General features: G+C 33.0%; 1 pseudogene; it reads right to left on the reverse strand.

Moving 5' to 3' along the window:
* Nucleotides 1–243: 243 nt before the first annotated feature.
* Nucleotides 244–1,835, reverse strand: LOC125190324 (NAC domain-containing protein 53-like; annotated as a pseudogene).
* Nucleotides 1,836–19,881: the final 18,046 nt, after the last annotated feature.

Consider the following 19,881-nt stretch of genomic DNA (forward strand, 5'->3'; position numbering starts at 1 on the left):
GAGCTCACATTCATTGGAGTGTTGAATCTGTCAAACAATAAGTTGGTCGGAATGATCCCAAATGGCCGTCAAATCCAAACATTTCCCGTTGAATCCTTTGAAGGAAATCCAGGCCTGTGTGGTTTCCCTCTCAACATAAGCTGCAGTCGTACAGATGACAACGACAATGGCCTGTTGCCACGAGGACATGAAGAGAAGAAGGAGGTTGAGTGGGAATACGTATCAGCTGCACTTGGATACGTATCAGCTGCACTTGGAAGCTTGCGCTCTCATCAATTCAATCTTCAGCCTCTCCCTGTCCATCGAGATGTCGATGATCTCTTTCTCTAAGTTGCCGATGAAATTGAGGTAGCCGGGAGGGACCGATTTTTCCAGTTCCGCCGAGTTAAACGTGGGCGTGCTGCCCGGGAGGTTGTCACTCGCGCCTAGGGTCTCCAGAAGGGGGATCTCTACAAGCGGGGAGTTGGTTTTCGTCATCATCATTGTCGAGGTGGAGTCCTCGGATCCGTTGGCGATTCTGAAGTTTGGATCATCGCGCTTCGGTCTCTTGACGTTGTCCAGCGAGAGGTGCTCCAGTTCGGGTGCAGGATCCCTCTTCGACAGCTGGAGAGGGACGCTGGGGGTATCGGCCGGGGCTACGATTGGCTGCACATCTTGCAAAACATTTTGAGATAGATTGTTAGGAAAATAGTAATTACAAGATCTCGTGATGCTAAAAAAAACTCTATTTCACACGATAAACTTTCGCTACTCGAAAATATAAATTTCGATGCAACTAATCAACAATCTAAACCATAAAAGAAAGTCTTGCACCAAAATGAACAAAACATGCACAAGACCTGTTCGGTGTTTGTGCAATCTCCACGCACTTTATCACCATTTTCCACATCATCTTCCGCGGGGACCACAAGCGGGGCGTCCTCATCCCATTCCTCTTCTATAAATGGGGCATATCGGTCACCGTTAGGTGATCCGGTGCCACTCTTGTGGAAGATTTTACATAGCACAAATGCATCCTAATTGACAAAACAAAGACAAGAATTTTATTATTTTTTCTAAAGTTAGCATGAAATCCCTGGGAATCGATACACACCTGTAGAACGCCGGCGTTTCCCAGTTGTGTGTCGCACAACCGGTACTCATGCATCACCCAATCAGTCCGCTTTCCATCATGAGTACGTCCGCTGTGGAAAATGAGTGTTTTCTTCATTCCAATGGACTCGTTCTTGTGTTTCACCTGGCGGTCCTTCCCGGTCGCCTTCCAGTACCCTTGCCCAGTGGCGCGATTGAGGCGGGATCCACTCCCGTACTTCTTATCCACAGGGCTAAAGAAGTACCACTCCAGATCTCTCGTCTTCAGCACCGAATGCTCTATTTAGGCCACAAGATTATCATTAAGATACGGAAGCTAGTTAGAAATCGACGAATGTGTGTAACGCACCATGCACGCGCACGCACACGCACACACACACTCATTCACAAGTTCAAACTTATACATATAAACAACACTCATTCACAACATCATTTCTTCATCTAAACTTGAAAAACATAACAACCTAAAAAAACACAAAAAAAACCTAAAAAAAATAGGAATCTTCAAAGACTGCAACTTTACATCAAACAAAGCATGAATATGCAACAATTATTTAAAAATATATAAAAAGATTGAATCTTTTCATACAATCAAGCTCCCATGGCTCAAATTTGTAGACATCAATTTCACTAATAGCTTCAAACCCGGGCGCCAAAGAAGTCGGCGGAGGAGCCCCCATCGCCGACACCGGTGCCACCGCCACAATGTCCTGCCCCGTTTCCATCCCCAAGAATGCTTTTTTTACAAAATTACACCACACCCACAAACAACACACACGAAATTGGTGGCAAGAAACCCCTTTTAACACTTAAATGCACTAAAAATGCACTCAAAACAGGAAAAGAAAAGTTTGGTTTTTTAATGGAAAAGAGAGCAAGAAAAATTGAAGGATGGAAGAGAAATGGAGTGTGCGAGTGTGTAAAGATTTTGCAAAATGTTGTATATGTTGTATTGGTAATGTTATATATATAGTGTTTCCATAAGTTTCAAATTTATGTATTCCCCTTGTACTTTGTAACTATTCTAAATCTCACCCTTCTCCCTCGAGAATAACGAATATCAAGAAAAAAAAAAGTTGGGTTTTTTAATGGAAAAGAGAGCAAGATTTGAGAATGGCTTTCAGGGATTACACAGAGGAGAAATGAAATGTAGAAAGGGATTTTGGATTGGTTTTTTGGGAGATTTTTTTACCCAAATTGGGCAAGAAACTCAAGAAATGAGAGAGTGTGGTGTGTGGTAAGGATACTTGCTTGACACTGAAATCGATATCAAAGCAAGAAATGTTGAAGGATAGAAGAGAAATGGAGTGTGTGAGTGTGATATACATAGTGAGTCATTAAGTTTCAAATGTATGCATTTCCCCTTATACTTTTGTAACAATTCTGTATGTAACAATTCTGTATCTCACACATTATTTAAAAGCATTACTATTATTTATTTACATCTTTATCATCTATTACTCCCACATTCCCATCGAATATGACTGATTTCTTAAAACGAACACAAGATTTTATGCAACATTATTTTAATGTACGTAGTAATGTTTTCATGTTTATAAATATACAATCTTATTTATGGAAAATTAAAATGAAAATGTGACATTTTCACGGGTATCAAATGAGTTTTTTTAAGAATCTGGGATAGACTTAGGTCGGGTCGAACATGCATTGTCCACTGAATCCATTATCGGTCTATGGTATTGGAAACTATATAAATAAGCCTCTAACCCTATTTTATCTCTTTGTCTCCATTTCGACCATTTTCTGATGTGCGATTTCATTATTTAACCTAAACGGCGGCAGACGATGACAGCAAGTCGACAACGACCTTATTCAACTAGCAAATTCCGATCTCATGATATGTTATGAAACCCTATATAATTCCTTTTATATATTAGACGTGTTTGACTATTGGGTTGATTACATCTCACATCTGGTATCCAAGATATGGTATATCCATTTTGCGTAGCTCGCAAGTTATTGCGTGGAGGCATAATTTACTAAAGGACACTGAAGATAACCGCTGCAGATTTTTGTGAGGAAAAGCACGGCCTTTGTCGTATAACACGATTTATTGTATTCTTTAAATTTAAGCTATTACGGACATAGTTTATTAAGCACGCGACTTAGATAACGGTTGTAAATTCATATGAATAAAACAAAATATTTTGTGACTATAGTATTCTTTAATTTTTAAAATAATTTTTTTTTTTATTGATTACTTTTGTTGATGTGTTAATGTACCAGTTTTTATTATAATTAAAAGAGAATAATTTAATTGTTGAAAAACTAGGAATAAATATTTTGAAAGTTAGTAGTATATATTGTGATTGTACCGTTGCCATAGTCCTACTTGGATTACAATTCAATAAATGATAAATTATTCGTGAAAAGTCTTCCATTCTTGTCTTTTTTATGAGTAGTTAATTATTTGGGGATGAGAAGGAATCATCCTCTTTTGTGAAACATTTCTTGCAATTTTCAATTTATTGTTCTTAGTTATCCATTATAATTTATTAGTTGGACTAAACTTCAATAGTTTTGCCAGCTTATAATCATTTTCGGTTATTTTTTGTCATTTATAATAGTTGACATTGTTTTTCATTTAATCGACAGTTTCCATGAGGGAGAGAAAATGTCATAAATAACATTTTCATACCTTTTGAATCGAGGATTTATTTCTATAATTTGTTTGATTATATTGACGATAAGATATAGAAATTATAGTAAGAATTAAAAAAGAAACAAATTTGATCATATACAATGGCTATATATAATAAAGTATATGGATATTATAAGAATTTAAAAAAAAAAACAAATTTGATTATATACAATGGCGAGTTAGGATTTCAACGATGGGAATTAAAGATGAAACAAGGCTTCACAAATTTAACAACCACAAGGTAAAAAGTTAGAGGATGAATAAGGGAGTATCGACAATGTCAAAAAAATCGGCATTAACGTCGAATGAGTCGGTAATGGTTACGAAAAAAAGAATTGGAAGTAATTACGAGATAGATACATATGAAGAGATAATAAAGTATGATATAGGGAAGCAAGAGCCGATGGAGATTGGTAAATGTAGTATAAGGGGGAAAGCATAAACTTAATGATTTGAACCGACTCTAATTTGCTAAAGGTGAAATCACGATCATACAACAAATTATTAAATTTGTTAATAAATAATAAAATTTCTAATTTGTCAAAGTTGTTGGATAGGCTGACCTCTTTTACTACGATAATAGATATACTAGGTATATTATACTTCCTCCGTCTACGAATACGAGTCCCGTTTTTCTATTTTGGTCCATCCACGAATAAGAGTCCCGGTTCAATAATTACTATAAATGGTAAAGAGACCCCAAATTACACTAACTCATTCTACTCACATATCATTTAAAACTAATATATATAAGTGGGACTCCTATTCCACTAACTTTCTTCCACCCACTTTTCTTAACATTTCTTAAAACCCGCGCCATTTAAAAATGAGACTCTTAATCGTGGACGGAGGGAGTACTTATTTAAGTAATGTTGATGTCTATATTTTTTTAGTTTGTTCAAAAAAAAATTCATTTCTGCAAAAAATTATTTCTTCTCTCTTTTAATTAAAATATTAAATTATATTTATTTTATTTTAATTTAATAACTTTATTTAAAATCTCATGCTACTTAAGAAAATGATATTTTAAATAGATAGATAAATAAGTCTATATATTGAAAAATGGATTCAAATTTTTCATTATGTAAATTATGTCAGTATAATTAAGTTCAGATACTAATAATTTGTCATACGCATAACCAATCAATTTAATGTGTAAAATAATAATTGTATAATTAGCAGATTTTTATGTATTTAAATCACGAGTCATATACAATGAAGAAAAACGAGGTTGGTGGGACCAAATTAAAAAACCATACATCTCGAATTAATTAGATTGCGTGACCACTAATATACAAATGCATATAGACGATAATTGATTCAATAATATATTATTTACACAACAATTTATTCTGAAATTTGGACTTTCATAGACAACAAAACAAATCAAAGGCATATACACTATATATATATATATATAGTTCGGTCGTGTTAGTGTACTAACTAATTTATAGTAATAACTAATAACTTTCAATTCAATGTATTAAAATTATCAATACAAAGGCATAATTATATCAATACAATATGTAAATTTAAATATCAACACAAAGACATAAGTTTATCAATACAAGAAGATTGATAAATTTATGTCTTTGTGTTGATATTTTTAACGTACAAAATTGATATTAGTTATTAGTTATTACTATAAATTAGTTAGTATTTGATCACATGTGATGTTAGTTATTACTATATATATAGGGATGTATTCAAATCCTTTTCATATCTTTTGTCCTTTTTCCTTCTTAATCCTAGCCCCACGATTTTGTCATCTGACGGTTATATTAATGCCACGTGTCATTTAATAATGCACATTTTCATTCTAATAATGCACAGCGACTAATAATGCAACATTATAAACTAATAATGCACATTTTCATTCTAATAATGCACAGCGGCTAATAATGCAACATTATAGACTAATAATGCATTGATCACAACCATCCAATTCAAGGATCCAAGGGCTGAGATTAAGAAGGAAATAGGACACTTAGGGTGCAAAGGAGCCTAATGCACCCCATATATACATATATATATATATATATATATATATATATATAGGGATGTATTCAGATTAATGTGTATAAAATCGTTAAAAAGGAAAACTAATTACATCCCTTGATTAGGTGTGATCTAATGGTTAATATAAGATCCACTTGGAATTAATTAAATTGATTAAAAATTCAAAAAGGGCATGGATGGTAGAAACAAAAAACGTCAGTTGTGCTTAGCCCATGATTCACGCCTCCCATGATTTGGTGGTTATATTTCATTGATTTATTTTCCTTTCTTAATGTAGAATATATTAGTTGATTAATTTAATTTTTTTTGCAGCATCTTTTTATCAACCAATACATTAATTCCTTATGATGGCTATGTTTAAAAATGACGACGTGCATTATTATACTGTTTTCGTACATTATCTTATATAATTTCTGTTTGTATTATTTGGTTTTGGTTTCATACGGAACTTGATGTACGAATATGATTTTGAAATGTACGAAAAAACTTAGTTTAATGTACGAAAGAATTATTTTGATGTCTTGTAGCACGTTGCATCCATACCCTTTGGGTTTAGCAATCCATCGGGCTAGGTTGTAGTACCGGCCGATTAACGAAAACTTCTCCAAGAACAGAGAGATAACTATTTTCCCTTAGGGTTTAGCAATCCATTGGCTAGGGCACATTACCAACACTTTCCTATAATTTCTGTTTGTATCCTTTGGGTTTTTGGTTTCACACGGATTATCATGTACGAATATGGCTTCGTAATGTACGAACGACTTAGTTTAATGTACAAAAGGTTTAGTTTAATGTCTTGTAGCACGTTGCATCCATACCCTTTGGGTTTAGCAATCCATCCGGCTAGGTTGTAGTACCGGCCGACTAACGAAAACTTCACCAAGAGCAGGGAGATATGGCATAATACCAATACTTTCCTATAATATCTATTTTTATCCATTGATTTTGGTTTCATACATAACTTGATGTATAAATGTGGTTTTGTGATGTACGAAAGACTTAGTTTAATGTATGTAAGAATTAGTTTAATGTTGGTATTAATGTATGAAAATGGTATTTGAATGTATGAATCTCAGACATTAATGTAATTAAATTACTGAATAATGTATGTACATATATAGCTACATCATATCGCATTGAATGATATTTTGAATTCATGTACAATTATGCACGTATAATGTATCATGGGTTGGGAAAGGTTGGATGTCCTCCTCAAAGTCCTCATCACCAAGATTTTTTGGGCGCTTTGTACCTATTAAAAAATTATTGACATTGAGGATATTAAACTACAAGCAATATCAAACCAAAGTACGAGGAGATTACATTTTAAGAAACATCAAATGATAATGTAGATAATCAACTGTACGTAACGTACAGAACATGTCCACTAATGTAACTCAAACTACCACAACACATAATAATGTAGCAGATATCAAGGACTGATCTAATATTTTCCATCAATGTAATTCTGAAATCTATCCACATAATAATGTACAAGTTCAAAGTAAATAATGTACATCTGAGATTGTATAATGTAGCAGTCTATATCAAAATAATGAACAACGAGGTTTTATAAGTGAGTCGGTACTATACCCTAGCCCCATGGATCGCTAAACCCTTCGGGGATGGATTTAACTTCCGCCAACATATTAAAATCATTATAATATATATTAATATGTGTGTGACATATACATTAAACAATCATAATCGTACATTATATTCAAAGATGTATTCACAGTGATTGTTTGGTAATCGTACATTAAATAACCATAATCTTACATTACAGAATTAATGTACCAATTTGTGTGAATAATGTACACGATTGACAACAAGAAACAACAAGAACACTTGATTTAATATGAAACGCAGTTGAGCAGTTTGTAATGTAGATTTTTCATCAAAACATTAATTCTTTAATTCAAAAAAAATGAACAATTTCCCAATTAACAGAAATCGACAACATCCGAAGCAATTAGAGCAAAAAACACCTACAATCACTGAAGAATAGACGTCTATTTAAAACCCAAATATTTTAGGGTCAAAATTTACCAGAAATGCGGCTCTTTTACATAACACTCGAAAAAGGTTCATGAAATAAAAATATCCGTCGACGCTCTCCGTCGTCTTCAAAACGTCAACCGGCGACTGAATCGAGGATGGTTGAATCGCAATCAACATACCTCGAAATAAAGAGCAATAGATCGTGAATTGATGAGATTTGCAGTATCTTCTTCAGAGAGTGGTCGACGACATCAAAATAGAGAAAATTTGTGATGATTAGTAATGAACAAAGAAAGAAATTGGGGATACTAGGGTTTGAAAGTGAGAAAATGTGAGGGAGACGAAAGATTGGTGGTGAGAGAGAAAGGGAATACAGTTTCAATTAAAATGGCTGAAATCGTGGAATTGCAGTTTAAAAACTGCTGTAAATCATAGTTTTGTACAATTTTGCCCTTTAATGTACGAAAACTATGTAATAATGTACCTACTGACATTTAATCAAAGCCTTTAGATTAATAGATCAAAGGGATTATATTAGTCCTATGTTTTATACTAGGGGGTGATAAGGAGGGTAATGCATCCATATTATATAAGATTGTGATCAATTGAGATTATTTAAGCTAATTGAGAAATGAGATGCAATATCAGCCACTCATTTTTATTAAATGAGTGGTCCAGATTTTACCACATCAGAAATATTTTTAGATTAATTAATTATGAAAGTGCATAACGGTAATTTCATGGTAATTTGCCAAATCTCCTCAATTTCATCTTCGCCGACCGCGACACATCGTCGGTGGCGCTCAGCTGGTTCTTCTGGCTGCTCACGCTCAATCCGGCGGCGGAGGAGAAGATCCTAATCGAGCTCTGCACGGCGCGGCGGCGAAATCGACAAGTGGCTCGCCTAGGCCGTGCACCTCGTCATGGAGCTCTGCGAGGGCGGGGAATTGTTCGACTGAATCGTGGCGCGCGGTCACTACAACGAGCGGGCAGCCGCCGGCGTGGCCAGGACGATCGCGGAGGTGGTCAGGATGTTGCACGAGCATGGGGTTATGCATTGCGATTTGAAGCCGGAGAACTTCCTTTTCGCAAATAAGAAGGAGAATTCGGCTCTCAAGGCTATTGATTTTGTATTGTCTGTGTTTTTCAAGCCTGGTGAGATAATCTCTTTCTCTTCTTATGTAGAATTAGGTATTAAATTCGCTTAATTCACGAGGCAGTTTTCATTCCCCCTTTGAATTTGGGGGTTTTGTTGTTCTTCTCTCCAGTGGGTTTGGTGTATGTTATTTTTCCCCAAATTCGACTGTTTCAGTGATTTTTGATTACTCTTTTTGGATTGTGGCAGTAATGTTTTCACTCAATTCCTATCGATTTGATGCTCTACTAATATTATAAACTCTTTAATCTCTATTATTGAAGCAGTTGTCTTTCCCCCATTTCAATTTGGGGGTTTTGGTGTTCTTCTATCCAATGAGTTTGGTTTCTGTAAATTTCCCCACAATTCAATCGTTTTAGTAATTTTTAATTCTCTTTCTGATTGGTTGCTTTTGATCTGTGATTTGGTGATGGTAGTCGGGAGGAATTGGATTATCAATTGTGTTGGATGTGAGCTGGATTAGGGAATCAAGCTTGCAGTCTAGGTATTTAGTATTCTAACTATTGATATGTGAATTATAAGTCTTACATTTAGTTGTTGACATTTTAATACGAGTTGTTGACATTTGATATTCTGGCTATTGATAGGTAAGGTGAGTGACGGATCGCGTAGAAGAGCACCCGGAGCTTTGACCATTTCGCTTGCAGCCTCCCTCTGCAACTGGGCCTTCTTCGGCTTCAGTCTGTCCAGATTCACAAGGCATGTAAGTAGCTAGTAACATCGTGTTTATCTTTGATATCTTTGTTGCTATTCTGTGCTGTTGTTTGGTGTGTTACTGGAATTGCTTTGAAGTGATATGAAGTAAAATGAGTTAAAATAACTGCAATTGATCACTAGTTAATTGATGAGGAAATTATTGAATCTCGCTTTGGCAAATGAGTTAGATAATAGAGTATATTATTGATGAATGTAACTGATTTACGTAGGTGAGGTAAGAGAAGCGTATGATAGGGTAGGATTTGAAGTGGTTACTATTCGAATTACTGATTGCCTTTTTAATTTGAAATTTGTGAATTCATTTGTTAATTATGTGGATTCGATTTTTCTAAAATCGAAAGCAAATTACAATTAATTTGTGAAATATATGGATGCAACTTTGAATTCGATTGTGTTGCTTGAACTTTTTAGTTGTGTAGATAATGTGTTTGTGATATTGCCTAAAATATTATTGTTGACATAAATTATATAAGTTGTTGACATGAAGATGTTTATTTTTTACATGAATTATATAGCTCGTTGACATAATAACGTTTGTTGTTGACATAAATTATATAGGTCGTTGGCATAAATTTCATGAAAAATGTTGTTGACATAAATTATATGTAAAACATTGTTGTTGACATGAATTATATGTAAAACGTTGTTGTTGACATAAATAATATAGGTCGTTGACATGAAAATATTTGCTATTGACATTAATTATTCGTAAAATGTTGCTGTTGATATAGTAGTTGACATAAATAACGTTTGTTGTTGACATGAATAATGTTTGCTATTGACATCGTAGTTGACATGAATAATGTTTGTTGTTGACATCGTAGTTGATATGTGAATTATAAGTGTTATTTGTTAGTTGTTGACATTTTAATACGAGTTGTTGACATTCGATATTCTCGGTATTGATATGTGAATTATAAGTGTTATTTGTTAGTTGTTGACATTTTAATACGAGTTGTTGACATTCGATATTCTCGCTATTGATATGTGAATTATAAGTGTTATTTTGTTAGTTGTTGACATTTTAATAGGAGTTGTTGACATTCAATATTCACGGTATTGATATGTGAATTGTAAGTGTTATTTGTTAGTTGTTGACATTTTAATATGAGTTGTTGACATTCGATATTGATATTGAAGATTTGAATGTTGAAGATTTGAAGATTTGAATGTGGAAGAAGATTTGAAGATTTGAATGTTGAAGAATTGAAGATTTAAAGATTTGAAGATTTGAATGTTGAATAATTGAAGATTTGAAGATTTGAATGTTGAAGAATTGAAGATTTGAAGATTTGAAGATTTGAAGGTTTGAAGGTTGAAGATTTGTAGATTTGAATGTTGAAGAAGATGTGAAGATTTGAATGTTGAAGAATTGAAGATTTAAAGATTTGAAGATTTGAAGATTTGAATGTTGAAGATTTGAAGATTTGAATGTTGAAGAATAGATGAATTGAAGATTTGAAGATTTGAAGATTTGAATGTTGAAGATTTGAAGACTTTAGAAAATGATTTCAAATGTATTTTATTTTTGTCCTCTACATTATTAATGAAAAGACAATTATACCCCCTTGTTGACATAATTTAATAGTTGTTGACATTAAATTAATCTTGTGAATTAGTGGCTGAGATTGCATCTCATTTCTCAATTATGCCCAAAAATCTCATCCTAACAAGACCCTATATATATATATATATATATATATATATAGAGTTGTGATCAATGTCGAACCAATTTTAAAGACCGAACTAGAGACCAAATCTGGGCCATTAGATCTAGTTTTTTTGATGAGATGTGCTGCTGTGAAAAATTTTTCGGCTTCATTACAAGCCCATTTTACTTCATTATATAGGTTTATTACTTCATTCTGTACTTCAAATGCTTCTACACATACTTCATTCCAACAATTTATTACATTATTCCATGTGTTTATTAAACCATATTAGCACCATGGCGTTGGTGATAGATATTGTAGAGAGAAAGAACGGCACGCGACGGCGAAACCACATTTACATACTGGAATGAAGTAAAAACCTACTGGAATGAAGTAAAAACCTACTAGAATGAAGTAATATATTCTGGAACGAAGTTAAATCTTCGTAACATGTTAGTATGACTTATTTACCTTCAGATGAATTAAAATAGGCTCGTGATGAAGGCGAAAATAATTTATAAATTTCTGTATCTTACCCATAAAAAACTAGATCTAAAAGCCCTAATTTGGTAGGGTTCGGTGGTTCGGTCTTTAAGAGTGGATTTGTGGATAATAGGACTCTATATATATATATATATATATATAGGGGTGTGTTAGGGTCCTTACAGAATCTTAGCGTAAAACACAGCACAAATCACAGCCCTTGGATCATTAGATTGGATGGCTGTGATTTGTTACATTATGATACTAAAAATCTACATTATTAGGCGAGGTACATTATTAGACTAGAAATGTACATTGTAAGACTAAAACTGTACATTTCTAAACTAAAATGCTACATTATTAAACTAAAATGCTACATTATTATCCGAGCTACATTATTAGTCTAAAATTCTACAATATTAGATGACACGTGGCATTAATCTAACCATTAGATCATATGATCCAATGGACTGCAAGTGTTTTGAGTTTTACTTATACTTAGCGTTCTGACCTGAATACATCCCTATATATATATATATAAATGACAACTCCTCTTAAAATGACACCGTGACTCCACTTATACAGCAATATTATAAACGCTACACAGCAATATCCAACACGTTAGACAGCAATTTATAGATTGATGTCTAACGTGTTGGATATTGCTGTTCAAGAAAAATTGCAAGACCAGTACATTGCTGCCCGTCCTTTTTGGGGTTTTTTTTTTTTTTGCCACGTGACAACTTATTATTCGTCCACGTGTACAAATGATTGGCTAGGAATGATGGTATGGTGTTATTTTAAGGGGTGGTGGCACCCTAACATGCCCATATATATATATATATATATATATATATGAGTGCGTTAGGCTCCTTTGCACCCTAAGTGTCCTATTTCCTTCTTAATCTCAGCCCTTGGATCCTTGAATTGGATGGTTGTGATCAATGCATTATTAGTCTATAATGTTGCATTATTAGCCGATGTGCATTATTAGAATGAAAATGTGCATTATTAGTCTATAATGTTGCATTATTAGCCGCTGTGCATTATTAGAATGAAAATGTGCATTATTAAATGAAACGTGGCATTAATCTATTCGTCAGATGACAAAATCGTGGGGCTAGGATTAAGAAGGAAAAAGGAAAAAAGATATGAAAAGTATTTGAATACATCCCTATATATATATAGGGGAGCATTAGGGTCCAAGTGATCCTTTAGTGTTAAGTTCAAATGTATTTCCAGCCTTAGGATTAACTTGATGGACGGATTAGATGTAAAGTATATATCATACCCGAGTTACATTATTTAGGAGTTGTGGTTACATTATGGGGGTAAAATTGGTACATCTTATTCAAGATTCGGTTTTTAAACGGAAGGAGCAAACTATCCGCTATTTCTCTCGATTTCTCTCTCTCATTTACCCCAAATCGACGAAAACCTAGTTTCCCACTTTTGCTCTCTATATTCAATCCTAGTTTGTGGTGATTCCTTATCAAATGAAGACGAAGACGTCAATCCATCGCGAAAAAGTGGAAGATGAAGCTTATATCAACAATCGGCGACCGGAATTGTGGTGTAGACGTGTATTTGTTCAAAATTACGCCGAGTGTCGTAGGCTAGAAACTTTCAGTTCGGGCCTCCATTTTTCAAAATTTAGACATGTGATTCTCTCAATCATCTCCTATATATGTTAGTTACTCAAATGCCCGATTAGAATTGTCCAATTTTATGTTTACATTACCGAGACAATCCCTAGAATTTTTGTGAAAAGAATCGATTTTTAAGGTAAAGATTCGTTTGTTGCCGATAAGCATACTTCATTTCTCTTGTTCGTATTTAATTACTGAGCAAGGTTATGTACATTATTGATGTTCATTGTTTGTAGTTGTCTATTAGTAGTTGTCGTTACATTATTCAAGGTTGGTGTATACATTATTGCTTAGTCAGCATACATTAGTCGTCATGTTTGTACTACATTATTGTGAATTGTCGTGTACATTATTTGTGCTATAATTTACATTATTTACCCCAGTGTGATAAATTAAAACAAATCCATTATGTAGTAATGTATGCTCTCTACGACAATAATGTAAACGACACAAGTCTTCATGTTGGTGTGTAGATATATTATTCATCTGGTGATGTAACATTATTCATTTTCAGTAGGTCTTTATTTTAACGCATATATGACGTACATTGTTTAGTATGTGATTATAATCTCACTTTTATTATGAACTTTTGAATAGGGTCGAAGAGGACAAGAGTAGATTATGAAGATGACTTTGATGATTACTTTGAGGAGATGGATGTAGAGGATGTAGGGGATGGAGGTCGTCGAAAGAGAGATGATGTGCTCTCTTTTAGGAGGACATGAACAGTACTGTAGCAAGATTTTGTACTACGTTTAGTATTGCAAATGTATATATATTATTTTCTATGTTGACATTATTCGTGGAACATGTTACATTATTTAATAGATTATGTTACATTATAACATATTCATCATGTATTAAAGTTTGTTATCTTAAAATAATGTAAACCTACGTTATCAATAATGTAGTCGTTACAGCTTTGATGTATGGATTGCTAAATTAAATAAAGTAAATAGTATATCTCAAAAATTAAAATTTTCTATGCTTTCAATTTCAGCGGTTTACGTGTTATTTAATTATAATATGCTATAACAATTTTATTGTAGAAAGATTAGATTAAGATTTATTCTTGATTTATGAATAATGTAACATGTTAAGTTGTTTGTTGGCGTTATTTGCATGCCCTTTGTTTCATTATTTACTACTTAGTGATATATTTTCCAATAGGCAACTCAGAATAATGTATAGCATGTTTGTTAACATTGTTGTCATGCGTATGAGCTTTGGAATGCAAAGTGTTTGTGATATACGTTACATTATTAAACTCAATCACAACATTACAACAACTTAAATACACTAATATATGCTGCTAAAAGCAATAATGTAAACATGATGCGTCTTCATGTTGTTGTTATATACATTATTCAGTTGGTGCTGCAACATTATGCGCTTTCAGCATAATTATATTTAATACAATTGTGAAATATATTATTACCCTGAAGAAACATTATGCACACTCTCTCTCTTCCATTAAAATTATCTCATGCTCCTTCTCTTTCTCCCACAATTTTACTTATTTTTCCTCCTATAAAAATGATAAACATTTAGCTTGCATCGACCTCATCAATAATAATTTCTACACGTATAAGCTCATTTCTATTAGCCGAATTTCACTCGAAAGAAACAATTTTGCCGTCGACTTCTTCTTCTTTGGGGCGGGCCGGTGCGACGGAGGGGGCAACCATGGTGGATTTCTGTCGGAGGCAAAGGGAAATCGGCCGGCGGAGGGCGCGACCGACTTCTTCTTCTTTGGGGTGGGCAGGCAAGCTGGAGGGGGCAACCATGGTGGATTTTTGTCGGAGGCAAAGGGAAATTGGCCGGCTGAGGGCGCGACCGCCCCCTCCTCCACTGCTTGAGATATTGAAAGACGGCGCAGAGTTCTTACTGTGGTTGTTTGATTTTGTTTCATTTACGGAAGGGAGACTTAATCTTGCTAAAAAAATAAGCGTGAATCATGGAAACTTACTAACTGCATAATATATCATATGCCAACCTTACCCTTTTATCATTATTATAATTATTAAAAGAAAAGATAAAATGGAGCCATATAAACCGTCTGATCCATAAATTGAAGGGATGATATTGACTTGGATATTTAACACAAAATGAGTTATGGACCTGATCACTCCCCTATATATATATATATATATATATATATATATATATATATAGGTTTGTGTTAAAATGACAACCCCTCTTAAAATGACAACGTGACAACACTTATACAGCAATATTATAAACGCTACACAACAATATTACAAACACTACACAACAATTTATAGATTGCTGTATAGTGGTCGGATATTGCTGTTCAAGAAATTGCTGGACAAAGACCAGCATATTGCTGCCCGTCTTTCGTCCACGTGTACAAAAGATTGGCTAGAAATGGTGGTATGGTGTTATTTTAAGGGGTGGTGGCACCCTAACATGCCCCTATATATATATATATATATATATATATAGAGTCCTATTATCCACAAATCCATCCTTAAAGACCGAACTAGAGACCAAATTAGGGCCACTCATTTTTCTCAATCTTATGGTTATGATTAATTTACAATTAATTTAATATATTTTTGAATAAAAATGTTTTTTTTTTTAGACTTTTTAATTTTTTTAAAATTTTATTTTTTAATTTTTTTTAATTTTTTTACTTTTTTAATTTTTAATTCTCTTTCTGATCGGTTGCTTTTGATCTGTGATTTGGTGATGGTAGTCGGGAGGAATTGGATTATCAATTGTGTTGGATGTGAGCTGGATTAGGGAATCAAGCTTGCAGTCTAGGTATTTGGTATTCTAACTATTGATATGTGAATTATAAGTCTTACATTTAGTTGTTGACATTTTAATACGAGTTGTTGACATTTGATATTCTGGCTATTGATAGGTAAGGTGAGTGACGGATCGCGTAGAAGAGCACCCGGAGCTTTGACCATTTCGCTTGCAGCCTCCCTCTGCAACTGGGCCTTCTTCGGCTTCAGTCTGTCCAGATTCACAAGGCATGTAAGTAAATTATTGAATATCGTGTTTATCTTTGATATCTTTGATATCTTTGTTGCTATTCTGTGCTGTTGTTTGGTGTGTTACTGGAATTGCTTTGAAGTGATATGAAGTAAAATGAGTTAAAATAACTGCAATTGATCACTAGTTAATTGATGAGGAAATTATTGAATCTCGCTTTGGCAAATGAGTTAGATAATAGAGTATATTATTGATGAATGTAACTGATTTACGTAGGTGAGGTAAGAGAAGCGTATGATAGGGTAGGATTTGAAGTGGTTACTATTCGAATTACTGATTGCCTTTTTAATTTGAAATTTGTGAATTCATTTGTTAATTATGTGGATTCGATTTTTCTAAAATCGAAAGCAAATTACAATTAATTTGTGAAATATATGGATGCAGCTTTGAATTCGATTGTGTTGCTTGAACTTTTTAGTTGTGTAGATAATGTGTTTGTGATATTGCCTAAAATATTATTGTTGACATAAATTATATAAGTTGTTGACATGAAGATGTTTATTTTTTACATGAATTATATAGCTCGTTGACATAATAACGTTTGTTGTTGACATAAATTATATAGGTCGTTGGCATAAATTTCATGAAAAATGTTGTTGACATAAATTATATGTAAAACATTGTTGTTGACATGAATTATATGTAAAACGTTGTTGTTGACATAAATAATATAGGTCGTTGACATGAAAATATTTGCTATTGACATTAATTATTCGTAAAATGTTGCTGTTGACATAGTAGTTGACATAAATAACGTTTGTTGTTGACATGAATAATGTTTGCTATTGACATCGTAGTTGACATGAATAATGTTTGTTGTTGACATCGTAGTTGATATGTGAATTATAAGTGTTATTTGTTAGTTGTTGACATTTTAATACGAGTTGTTGACATTCGATATTCTCGGTATTGATATGTGAATTATAAGTGTTATTTGTTAGTTGTTGACATTTTAATACGAGTTGTTGACATTCGATATTCTCGCTATTGATATGTGAATTATAAGTGTTATTTTGTTAGTTGTTGACATTTTAATAGGAGTTGTTGACATTCAATATTCACGGTATTGATATGTGAATTGTAAGTGTTATTTGTTAGTTGTTGACATTTTAATATGAGTTGTTGACATTCGATATTGATATTGAAGATTTGAATGTTGAAGATTTGAAGATTTGAATGTGGAAGAAGATTTGAAGATTTGAATGTTGAAGAATTGAAGATTTAAAGATTTGAAGATTTGAATGTTGAAGAATTGAAGATTTGAAGATTTGAATGTTGAAGAATTGAAGATTCGAAGATTTGAAGATTTGAAGGTTTGAAGGTTGAAGATTTGTAGATTTGAATGTTGAAGAAGATGTGAAGATTTGAATGTTGATGAATTGAAGATTTAAAGATTTGAAGATTTGAAGATTTGAATGTTGAAGATTTGAATTTTGAAGAATTGAAGAATTGAAGATTTGAAGATTTGAAGATTTGAATGTTGAAGATTTGAAGACTTTAGAAAATGATTTCAAATGTATTTTATTTTTGTCCTCTACATTATTAATGAAAAGACAATTATACCCCCTTGTTGATATAATTTAATAGTTGTTGACATTAAATTAATCTTGTGAATTAGTGGCTGAGATTGCATCTCATTTCTCAATTATGCCCAAAAATCTCATCCTAACAAGACCCTATATATATATATATATATATATATATAGAGTTGTGATCAATGTCGAACCAATTTTAAAGACCGAACTAGAGACCAAATCTGGGCCATTAGATCTAGTTTTTTTGATGAGATGTGCTGCTGTGAAAAATTTTTCGGCTTCATTACAAGCCCATTTTACTTCATTATATAGGTTTATTACTTCATTCTGTACTTCAAATGCTTCTACACATACTTCATTCCAACAATTTATTACATTATTCCATGTGTTTATTAAACCATATTAGCACCATGGCGTTGGTGATAGATATTGTAGAGAGAAAGAACGGCACGCGACGGCGAAACCACATTTACATACTGGAATGAAGTAAAAACCTACTGGAATGAAGTAAAAACCTACTAGAATGAAGTAATATATTCTGGAACGAAGTTAAATCTTCGTAACATGTTAGTATGACTTATTTACCTTCAGATGAATTAAAATAGGCTCGTGATGAAGGCGAAAATAATTTATAAATTTCTGTATCTTACCCATAAAAAACTAGATCTAAAAGCCCTAATTTGGTAGGGTTCGGTGGTTCGGTCTTTAAGAGTGGATTTGTGGATAATAGGACTCTATATATATATATATATATATAGGGGTGTGTTAGGGTCCTTACAGAATCTTAGCGTAAAACACAGCACAAATCACAGCCCTTGGATCATTAGATTGGATGGCTGTGATTTGTTACATTATGATATTAAAAATCTACATTATTAGGCGAGGTACATTATTAGACTAGAAATGTACATTGTAAGACTTAAACTGTACATTTCTAAACTAAAATGCTACATTATTAAACTAAAATGCTACATTATTATCCGAGCTACATTATTAGTCTAAAATTCTACAAATTTAGATGACACGTGGCATTAATCTAACCATTAGATCATATGATCCAATGGACTGCAAGTGTTTTGAGTTTTACTTATACTTAGCGTTCTGACCTGAATACATCCCTATATATATATATATATATATATATATATATATATATATAGGGGTGTGTTAGGGTCCTTACAGCATCTTAGCGTAAAACACAGCACAAATCACAGCCCTTGGATCATTAGATTGGATGGCTGTGATTTGTTACATTATGATACTAAAAATCTACATTGTTAGGCGAGGTACATTATTAGACTAGAAATGTACATTGTAAGACTAAAACTGTACATTTCTAAACTAAAATGCTACATTATTAAACTAAAATGCTACATTATTATCCGAGCTACATTATTAGTCTAAAATTCTACATTATTAGATGACACGTGGCATTAATCTAACCATTAGATCATATGATCCAATGGACTGCAAGTGTTTTGAGTTTTACTTATACTTAGCGTTCTGACCTGAATACATCCCTATATATATATATATATATATATATATATATATATATATATATATATATATATATCGGGTTTTGATCTATGAAGACCAGATTTAAATATAGAAATGCAGAACACGGTCATACGTAAGACATTTTTAGGTCATGCTAACAAAATGATCTTAACATGACATAAATCCAAATCTTATCATATGACCTAAAACTAATTAATTATGACCTTCCGTGTTTTGGGTTAATTATTGACCATTAGATCATCTAATCCTAGGGCCAAGATTTGGGCTGCATTTTTGGATTTAAACACATACTTATTTTGATCATCTCCCTATATCCCTATATATATATATATATAAATGACAACTCCTCTTAAAATGACACCGTGACTCC

The sequence above is a fragment of the Salvia hispanica genome, chromosome 2 (assembly GCF_029641045.1).
Source record: "Salvia hispanica isolate PSC_SH4W2 chromosome 2, Shi_PSC_v1, whole genome shotgun sequence".
Classification (NCBI taxonomy): Eukaryota; Viridiplantae; Streptophyta; class Magnoliopsida; order Lamiales; family Lamiaceae; genus Salvia; species Salvia hispanica.